General features: G+C 42.1%; 1 protein-coding gene and 1 long non-coding RNA gene across 5 annotated transcripts in view; one reads left to right on the forward strand and one right to left on the reverse strand.

Moving 5' to 3' along the window:
* The window catches only part of BAALC (BAALC binder of MAP3K1 and KLF4), an 88,038-nt gene that overhangs the window by 70,429 nt on the left and 6,633 nt on the right, over positions 1-10,976 (forward strand). The gene's annotated exons all lie outside the window — the stretch shown is intronic.
* The window catches only part of LOC116813504 (uncharacterized), an 81,380-nt gene continuing 79,418 nt past the window's right edge, over positions 9,015-10,976 (reverse strand). For both annotated transcript variants that reach the window (XR_009215015.1, XR_004370984.2), the window contains exon 3: positions 9,015-10,191. This is a non-coding gene — a long non-coding RNA (uncharacterized LOC116813504). The remainder of the gene's footprint in view (positions 10,192-10,976) is intronic.

The raw sequence follows: 10,976 nt of genomic DNA on the forward strand, positions 1-10,976 counted from the left end.
TGAGACTTTTATAAATAGAATCATACAAGTGTGACCTTTTTCATGTCTGGCTTCTTTTGCTCAACATTATCCTTGTGAAAATCACCCATGTTGTTCTGAGTTGCAATAATTTTCTCATTTTCATTGTTATGTATATTTCCTTATATGAATACACTGCAATTTAACCATTTTACTTGATAAACATTTGGATTGTTTCCAGTTTGGGGCTATTGTGAACAATACAGCTTTTAATGTTTGTGTGCATGTCCTTTGGTGGATAGCACTTCTTTTGGGAATATACCTAGGAGTGGAATTGCTGGGTCATAGGACAGGGGTATATTTGACTTTCATAGGCATTGACAGATAGTTTTCCAAAGTGGTTATACTGCTTTATACTCTAACTAGCAGTGGTTGAGTTCCAGTTATGGAACAAAAGAATTAAAAATCAGTAAGTTGTGCTTAGTCTGTCTTCCTTGTGGTAGCAACAACTTATTTATTTATTTATTTATTTATTTATCTATTTATTTATAGATGGGGTCTCACTCTATCACCCAGGCTGGAGTGCAGTGGTTTGGTCACTGCTCTCTGCAGCCTCCAATGCCTGGGCTCAAGTGCAGCCTCCTAACTAACTGGGACCATAGGCACGCACCACCATGCCCGGCCACTTTGTTAATTATTTGAAGAGAGGAGATCTCACTATGTTGCCCAGGCTGGTCTCAAACTCCTGAGCTCAAGCAATCCTTCTGCCTCAGCCTCCCTAAGTGCTAGGATTATAGGTGTGAGCCACTGCACCTGGCCACTACCAACTATTTATTCATGTGTGGTCTAGGTATGACATAGGGTGCTGAGCACTTTGTTATATTATCTCTTAACCCTCACAATAACTCTAAAATGTTGACATTGTTGTCTCCAATTTACAGATGGGAATTGAGACTCAGATATAGCTAGGGAAAGCACGCCCCCATGCCACACACACACACACACACACACACACACACACACACACCCCACACACATTTTGGGAGCTCATGGGCCTTTAAAATGGGGCAGGCAGAGTCAGCCCCCATAGGGCTTCAGCAGCAGTGGAAACTGTCACAGGGGAGTGATGACCACACACACCTGCCCAATGCAGCACCCCTGGGCCGATGATGCATATTGATGAGCAGCCTGTGCAGCTTTTGTTTTCATAATTAAATGAACATGGCTGTGTTGTAACTATTTTCAAAATAAGATCAGGGAGCTGATAACTTCAGTTTTAAGGGTTTATATTTAAAAGATAATCAGTGGTCTTCACATCCTGAGACCTCACCAGTCACTGGCCATTCTGAGTCCCTCAAAGGCCAAGGCAAAGGTTTTCTGTCTAAGATGTTAGTTTAGAGGCTAAGTTTACCTGTGATTGATGCTTCTGTCAGCAGAACTACCTTATACCAACATTCAGGCCGGCTCTCAACTGCCTACTATTTGCCCAAAGAAAATACTTTTCTTCCTATTCCCTCCTGGGCCTTTGATATACTGTTTTTTTCCTAGTGTGTCTCTTAGACTCTGGGCCAAAGCTTTGTGCATTTTCAGTATCTGGTTCAGTCAGTATCCACTTGCCTCTTCCAGTCTTCCATTGAACCCTTATATGAGCTATTAGCATTTCACCACACTCCCCTTAGGCACCATCAGGCCACCTGGTTGGTGGTTTTTTGGCATTTTTTTAAAGCTTTCCTTCTCTAGAAGACCCCTTTCATGAAGCATGTGTCCTCATCCACAGGCCTACTGCAGTGCTGCCATTCAGATTTACAAAACAAATTTGTATGTGAAAGGCAATCCTTGCCAGGCCTGGAAAATTTTTTCATCAGTTCCTATAACTACTCTTAAGATTCCTTCATCAAATGTTCATTGAGTGCTGTCTAGGTGCTAGGCACTGTTCCAGTGCCAAGGATCCAGGGGTAGAAAAGACAGACATGGCTTTTGATCTGAAGCAGCTGCTAGTTTTAATGGAGTTGGGTTGGGAGCCAAATAATATAGAATAAATAAAGCATTTAGACTCTGAATGGTGCTATGAAGGAAGTAGAAGGTCACTAGTCAGGAGTAGCAGCTACTGTATTTAATGCAAGTGCCACCTCACATTTAAACTGTTTTCCGAAGGGTGATGGGGCAACTAATGTTGCTTATGGCTGTGAGCAATAGCACCTTGTGTTTGGAGCCCTTCTCCACTTCATGTCCCATCAAACAAACCATATCTTCCTTTTTGTCAATTTCCTCCAATCCCCCCACCTTATGCCTGGTGTTAATAGGTGTTAACTGGCAAGAAGATTGTGGCAAAAATGATCTTTCATAAATTGGAACTGACTGTCTCGGTGGGGAGCTCTTTCCCTTTCTCTATTGCACCTTGATTTCCCCAGTCATTTGGGGCCTTACTGACTCCGCAGTGTCTGATAAATCATTGGCTTGGTCTCCTTCATCCAGCTCCCTACCTGAGCTCAACAAACAACACGAGAGGCAGCGCTGTAGTTGCTTGTCTTCTCCCGCTATTTAGTTGTTCAGGAACTTTGGGCTGCCTCCAAACATTTACTCTCTAACCTGAATGTGCCATTTCCTTAGGCTTAGGACTCTCATTCCCCCCCTCTCCAACCCCTTAAAATACCTCCTCAAGTATTCAGCTACAGTAAAAATGTATATGTGGCTATACCTCAAGTAGAAAAGGCTCTGACATGTGGCTGGCCTTCCAGGGAACCCTCCTGTCTTCAGAAGCTGCATATTTTCAAGTTGCTTTATTATTCTTGACAAAGTGACCGGACCGTGCTAAAGGAATTAGCACAGGGACTGATTCTCAGCTAAGGAGTTTTCTTCTCCTCCTCCTCCCCCCTCCCCCAGTGTCTGGTCAACATCATTGGCAAGGCCTGGCCCAGTCTGGGAAAGACAGGTGAAGGTCCACAGAGATAGGAGACCTGATCAAGACAGGAGGTTAGGACCAGCCCAGGATTTCTCCTGGATAACACTAATATAAGACATATCAAGGGAGAGTTTGGAAAGCAAATATGAGTCTCTCCCAGAAAAACAAAAACAGACATTAAAAGGAGGGAGCGAACAACAGAAACCTCTGGGAAAACCAAAGAAAGGGAAAGCTATTAGAAGGGCACCTTGGTGTCCTCTCTAGTGCAAGCCTGGGGAAAAAAGGAAGGAATTTAGCAATACAGAGATGTGCACCTACCTACAGGCTGCTACCTCTTGTAGAGATTTGTAAGACTCGGTATTCATGTAAGGGTCTGCAGTCAAACCAGTTCAACTGGAAGGCTCTCAGGGCGGAGACTGCCTTATTTTTCTTTTTATTCTTCCCTTGACTCCTGAGCCTACTTCAGGGTTATGAACCTAACAGGTACTCGCTACCTACGTGTTGATTAACTGAGACAGCCTAGTCATCACTCAGATTAGAAAAGGTTCCCATAGCTTCGACCCCACCCATCCCAGCTCTGCACCACTATCCTGTGATGACTGTTCTGTGGTTGCCCAGTTGCTTTTCTAAAGCAGGTTCTGCTGCCTTCCTAATATCTGATCTTCTATCTGAGGTTCAAGTTGAAAAGCAACAACTCTTTTTGGCACTTGATACAAACTCCCGGGGTGAGTAAGTCTAAGTGTAGATGGGGAAGGGGGCTGTGGTCTGCATAGAATGTGCTCCAGGCTTGGAGGATTCTTGAGAGTTTTACCTGCAGCATAGTCTGACCCCTGCATTCTGAGGCTAGCAGCTGGCCCTTGGCGGAGTTGCTAAGATCAAATGTCCCCTGACTGACCTTGCATTAATGCCATACAAATTCACAAAGCAGCAGCAAATAAATTCACAGAATTTGAGAACAATTAGGGTGTGTTATTGTGTATCTTCCTTTCATGAGACCTGTCTGAAAAGAAGTCAAACATCTGGAGTTGCAGCTGCCAAAGCTCTCGTCTTTAATCTTTTGGGAAGGAAGACAGGATAAAACTAATATTTTGAAGTGCCTACAACGTGCCAGACACACTATGACATCATTTTTAACCCTTACAACTCTAAAAGGTAAGCAGCATCATTTCCTACCTGGGAAAACAGAGGCTCAGAAACTAGATATCTGGTCAACATGGCCCAAGGAGTCATGATTTGGCTGTGTTCAAATTCAAACCCAGGTCTGTCTCCATCTAAGCCCCAAGTTCTTCCTTCCCATTATCTGAAACTTAATGGTGGAGAATTTACAGTGAGCTTGGCAGAGTTGTGAGAGGGGGGATATGAAACCTGGGCCACCATCTTTAGTTTGACTCATCACCCATATTGACATTGGCCTTGAGTTCATTGCATTTGCCTGAGTGGTTTCAGCTGCCTCACTGGGAAAGCGAATACAGTAACATTCCCACCTGTCTCTCAGGGATGGGGCAAGGAATGATTAATCATGGATGTAATTGAAATCTTGTAGGAAAGTTCTGGGACACTGAGGCAGGGCAATGCACACAGTTTCTGTTCCCAGGGATTTTTCTTTTCTTTTCTTTCTGAAGATTTATCTTCACACATGTGTTCATGGTCAAATTACTTATTGAGTGTCTATTATGCGACAGGTACTAAATTAGAGTGTGGCGATACTATAATGAACGAAATAGACTAGGTTCCTACTGTCTTGAAGTTTACAATTTGAGGAGGAAGTAAAAAAGAAGTTAAAAAATAAATGCATAATTTAAACTGTGGTTAAAGGCCAGGAAGGAAGTAAAGAATATAGGGAGAGAGAATAACAGAGCCCTATGCTTCTATATGCCTAGAAAATCCCTGCAACATTCCATAAGAAAATATTAGCCATAATTATCTCTGGGGAAGGCACTAGAAGCCCTTCTCTACTCTTTGAATTTCTTTTTGCCATAATTATGTCTTCCTTTTATAATTAAAAATACTACTTATACAGAAAAATTGATGTCTCACACATCATAATCTCAGAAGCCGTGTTTTTCTTTGTTGTCTGCGAAGAACTATGAAAAGGTTTGTATAATCCCATGTTAGGTACAGATATGTTTGTGGAATTCAAGCAAAGCTGAGAACATCTTTATTTCCATTTGGGGGTAAAGTGAGTAAGGGCTGAACAAAGGTAGCTGCAGTCTTGAATCCAGGTCTCCAGGAGCAGCCAAGCTGTCCTAACCTCCACAGGAAATGGGCTGATTATTGACATCTGAACCCCAAGATAAACAAGCCCATCTGGGTCAGAGACTGCCAAGAGGTTATCACGGTCAATCTGGTTACCCTTGAGAAATGGCAGACTACTTTTAATTAAAGAGGCAGTATCAAGAAGACTAAAATCTATGATTCATGGGGTACTAAAGCTGCAGAAATTAAAACGAGGTAAGGAAAGAGTTGAAAAGCTGTAAAACTAGGTGAAAAACCAAAGGTGGCCCATTATCAAGAGTCAATGGTGATAAAACTCACAAAACAAGAATGTTAGAAGTAGAGGAAGGATTGGCACGGCTGCATGAGAAAAAGGTGCTAATTAGGTTCCTCTCATTATGGAATTGGGGACCATACTTTTTTTTTTTTTAAAGCCAATAATTGCAATAGAAACACATTTTCTTTTCCTGTCATTAAAAAGGGATGGGGGCGTGATGTTAAATAAAAAGGTTTGGCTGGCTGAAAACTACATCAGAGGGGAAAATATAAAGCATCACAGGCACTGAGGGACAAAATGGTGTGATTGTTTCTTGTATTTATGTTGCTCTTCTCAGCGGAGGGCAAAACAACTCACTTCTCCAAACTTCTAGATAAAATATCTGGCATTGTAGTTCTTTTTCTCATATTCTTTCTCTCTCTTGTTTGGGCTTGAAATCTAAGGTTTTTGAGTTGTAACTAGATTGTGTTGATGAAAAGAGTCAAACTCTAAAATATTTGAAGAGATTTATTCTGAACCAAATATGAGTGACCATGGCCCATGACACAGCCCTCAGGAGATCCTGAGAATATGTGCCCAAGGTGGTTGGGGCACAGCTTGGTTTTAATATTTTAGGGAGGCATGAGACATCAATCAAATACATTTAAGAAATACGTTGGTTTGGTTTAAAAAGGCGGGACAACTCAAAGCAAAGTGGGCAGGCAGGGGGCAGGGGCTTCCAGGCTATAGGTAAATTTAAACATTTTCTTGTTGAGTTTGTCTAAAGACCTGGGATCCGTAGAAAGGAATGTTCAGATTAAGGAAAGGGATTGCGGAGACCAAGTTTTATTGTGTAGAGGAAGCTCTTAGATGGCAGACTATAGAGAGAGCAGGTTGTAAATTTTTTACAGACTTATAGAGGTGGCTGGCTCTTAGTTGATTATCTCCTGGATCTGGGAAGGAAGGAAGGAAAACAAAGGGGAAAAAGGATTCTTTATAGAATGTGGATTTTTCCCACAAGAGACTCTGTGGGGCAATTTCAAGATATGTCAAGGAAATATATTTTGGGGTAAAACATTTTGATTTTCTTCCTTGTTATGCCAGAGTCAGACTGGAAAGTAAGACACAATATACAGGGTCAAACAAAACCTATCTGATGAGAATTTATGGTTTGTAGGTCATGACTCCCCAGGCGCCTTAGATAGGAATTTGGGCAAGATAAAAAAATCAGAGTTTAGTCCTCAATTGCAACAACTACCAACCTCTTAAACATCCTCACGGCTGCTTTTGGTTGGGTACTTTTCTGGTGATGTCTCAGATTCAAAAGCTTCTCTTTCATAAAACATTTCTGAGAAAATGCATTGTTGTTCTAATTGTTTAATTTGCTAACTTAAATGCAGTGTCATTAGTTGAAAGTGGATTTGTTTATGGCTTGGAACCTTTTGAGCCCATATCATGGGAGTTACAGAACTCTAGTTTGTCCTTTATCTGGAAGCACAACTTTTAGAGTTATTGTTGTTGCCATTTAGAAGTAGTAGTAGCAGTAGTCATCATTTCAGTATAATGAGGCTTTATATTTTAATTTGCTGTTTGACTGACATCATCTTTTTACAAATAAAATTAATGTTAATAGCTATAATTGAGGTGACTAACCGTCCTGGTTTGCTGGGGCCTGAGTAGGTTTCTGGGATGTGGGACCTTTAGTTTTAAAACTTTTTGGCAGGCCGGGCATGGTGGCTGGCTCATGCCTCTAATTCCAGCACTTTCGGAGGCTGAGGTGGGCAGATCACAAGGTCAGGAGATTGAGACCATCCTGGCCAACATAGTGAAACCCTGTCTCTACTAAAAATACAAAAATTAGCTAGGCGTGGTGCACACCTGTAATCCAGCTACCCGGCAGGAGAATCTCTTGAACCTGGGAGGCAGAGGTTGCAGTGAGCAAAGATTGAGCCACTGCACTCCAGCCTGGCGACAGAGCGAGACTGTCTCAAAACAAAACAAACAAAAAAACTTCTCGGCCCTGGATAAACCAGGATAAACTAGGAGAAATTGGTAACCCTCTCAATGTTATGTGACATACTTAATTCTCTCAAAGAAAAGTAAAAAGCAGGCATTATTTCCCTCATTTTTCAGATAATAGAACTGAGACTCAAATGTCAAAGCAACATGTCTTGTTGCAGCTAACTGGTAGCAAAGGCTTGCTCCATGCCCAGGTCTATCTGGCCCCAAAGTTTGTGCTCTGAACATTTCCATTGTGCAGGCTTATAATATACAGATTTAAGAAATGACCCTATTGTAATTGGGATTACAATTATATATATATATATATATATATATATATATCTGTAGCTGTTATAGGAATGACTACTTTGTAGCCTCTTATATAGGCTTGGAAATCCAACTACTGGATTTTTGCTTAGATTTTTAAGCTTAGAAGTATAGGCTGAAATAGCTTTGTATCATCTGTGTGTCATCTTTAATAAACTTTTGTGAAATCTTACCAACAGTCTTTTCTAAAGAAAAGGATTTCTGCAGTTTGGAACATTTCCATTTCCATTCTGGAAAGCCCTCTTACCTCCCACCAATTTGAGGGGAATGCTGCAGTCAATTTAGCTCACTTTAAAGAAGGCCTCTGCATTGTATTCCATGCCCCAGTCCTCAAAGCTATTTAGTGACACCCAAAATGGAAGACAGATGGAATTGGTCTCATAATCACCACGGTTTTCTTTAGGAAACAGAATCACTGCCTTCTTTTCCTTCACAACGCTTTGTGTGTGTGTGCATATGTGCATGTGCATCTGCGTGCGTCTGTGTGTGTGTGTGTTTAGCAGGCATGGGGCAGTCCAATGTGAACTCAGAAAATGAAGTAACTACTGTTGATGAAAAGAGTCAAACTCTGTAAAATATCTGAAGAGATTTATTCTGAGCCAAATATGAGCGACCGTGGCCCATGATACAACCCTCAGGAGGTCCCGAGAAGGTGTGCCCAAGGTGGGCGGGGCACAGCTTGGTTTTATGTATTTTAGGGAGGCATGAGACATCAATCAAATACATTTAAGAAATACATTGGTTTGGCTCAGAAAGGCGGGACAACTCAAAGCAGAGTGGGTGGGCGGGGGGCGGGGCCTTCCAGGCTATAGGTAAATTTAAATATTTTCTGGTAGACAATTGGTTGCGTTTATCTGAAGACCTAGGATCAATAGAAAGGAAATGTTCAGGTTAAGATAAAGGATTGTGGAGACCAAGTTTTGTTGTGCAGAGGAAGCTCTCAGATAGCCGACTTCAGGGAGAGCAGGTTGTAAAATGTTTCTTATCCGGCCTAAAAGGGCACCTAGCTCTTAGTTGATTATCACCTGGATGTGGAAAGGAAGGAAGGAAAAAAAAGGAGGGGGAAGGGGATTCTCTACAGAATGTGGATTTTTTCCCACAAGGGATGGCTTTGCAGGGCCATTTCAAAATATAGCAGAAAAACGTTTTGGCGTAAAATATTTTTATTTTCTTCCTTGTTATGCCAGAGTCAGATTGCAAAGTAAGTCACGATATACAGGGTTAAATAAAACCCATCTGATGAGAATTTATGGTTTGTAGGGCATGACTCCCCAGACCCGTTAGATAGGAATGGGCAAGATTAAAAAAAATCAGAGCTTAGTCCTCACTACTCTTCGAAAGAATGCTTTAAAGGACAGGAGGAGTTACAGACAAATAACAAGAGATGCTTAGTTTCAAGGTTGTGTGATTTTATCAGTTCTCTGCTTTTGGGGAAAAATAAGCCCATAAAAGTCTTTGCTAGCCCTGGTGCCAGTTCAGGCTCAGAAAACCTGAGCGTAAGACTGAGCTCTAAATAGTATTGCCTACTGGTTGTTAAAGCAAGGGTACGCTGACAAGTGTGGTGCATTTATTCATTCATTCACTTATTCAAAGTTAAACTGAGAGCTTATGATGTCTCAGAACAGTGTTAGGCACTGGGAACACAGAGGAAAGCAATGACATCCTATCTCATGAAATCAATAGATAAGACTAAAATTATGTAGAGTCAAAATTATCCTTAAATGTTCCTCAAATCACCCATAAAGTATGATCTTAGGTTAGGTTCCCTAAACGCAGAACCGGAGATAAGGATGTAAGTAATGGAAAGGATGCAAGTAATTCTCGTGCAAGTAATTGAAAAAGTACCCTCAGGTGAAACCTGCATGGTAATGGAGGAAGCAGGGCAGAGGATCAGATTCAGCAAATGTGTGAGTTCAGTCAGCTGAACAGCTCTAGTCTAGCCTCAGCCTGATCCCACAAGGAGCCCTGGGGCACGCAAAGCACCATGGATTTGTACCCTCAAGAGGCAAAGGGGCAGCCTTTTGTATCCTAACAATCAGGCATGGGATATGGGCCTCTCCAGGACATGGGCCTGTTTGGCATTCCTGGAGGAGGTGGCTCCAATCAGATGAGGGCAATTCTCAAAAGAAGAGTGTGCTGTGAGCAGTTAGCAGCCAACAGTCACAGCAGCTGGGAGGGTGCTCTGGCAGAGTAAAGGGAATCTGGAGAGGGGTGTCGCCATCAGCTACACAAGGACACAGGATTTATGTGACATGTTAGAAACATACATATCGTTTGTTAATAAATACAACAGAACAATGGATTTTTCTTCATCAGTGCAATAGTTTACCATTTATTTGGATCCACTACAGAGGAAGTAGTTTGTGTTCAGGGGCCATGTTGTTTGAAAAATGTGCATCTCTCAACACCCAGCACAAGGAGGTGCTCATGCCTGGAACGGTGTACCCACAGGATCTGGCGCAGGCTATGTTCCCAGGAGGCAGACCGAGATGTCATTACATAGGATGTTAGGAAGTGCCCTTGAGGCCAACACCTGTGGAAAGGGATGATGGAAGCAAGAGTGGGTTAATGGAGAAGTCCAGCCACAATGCAAGCTGACAACAGCTTCAGCCACCCCTGCCCCATGCAGCTAAATGGCTTGTGGGAGCTGACCTGTTTAGGGCCCAAATGGTCAGACCTTTATGCCCTTCCATTTACCTGCACATTGGGCCATCTTGGGAAGGGCATGAACTTGAGCGAGGTGGCTCTCTGCAGCTGATGCTGTCCCCAACTGGAGGCTATTTGCTGACTGTTCTCCCTGCAGTGAGGCAGCAGGTCCTTTCTGGAATGGGGCTGGGCAGCAAATAACTGTATCCATGCACTAGTGGAGGTGACTCACAGGCTCACTCGTGTTCACCCCCAACACACAATCACAAGAATAGGCACAACACTGCCCCTCACCAATGTTGTTTTCTCTTTCGGGGGATGGAGAGTCAGGGACTGGACACATACTTAAAGAACCTACAATTTAATTAATGCTTTAATGTTCAATATTAATTCAGAACTTTTGTCATTGGTTTATCCTTAGTTAGAAGTGGATAGTCTATCCTACTTTTTAAGGTTATTTTTTTCCCATTTTCATTTAGTGACAGTCATTGTACTAAGTACCTTACATGCATTACCTTATTTAATCCATACAAAAACATTATGAGAGAGATAATATTATTATTCCCCATTTTACAGATAAGGGTTAGAGAGGTTGGAAAAACTTGCCCATAGTGAAATCATATAGCCAGTATTTGAACCAAAGTCTCTCTGACTCCAAAGCTCAAACCCTTA

The sequence above is a fragment of the Hylobates moloch genome, unplaced genomic scaffold (assembly GCF_009828535.3).
Source record: "Hylobates moloch isolate HMO894 unplaced genomic scaffold, HMol_V3 SCAFFOLD_9, whole genome shotgun sequence".
Lineage (NCBI taxonomy): Eukaryota > Metazoa > Chordata > Mammalia > Primates > Hylobatidae > Hylobates > Hylobates moloch.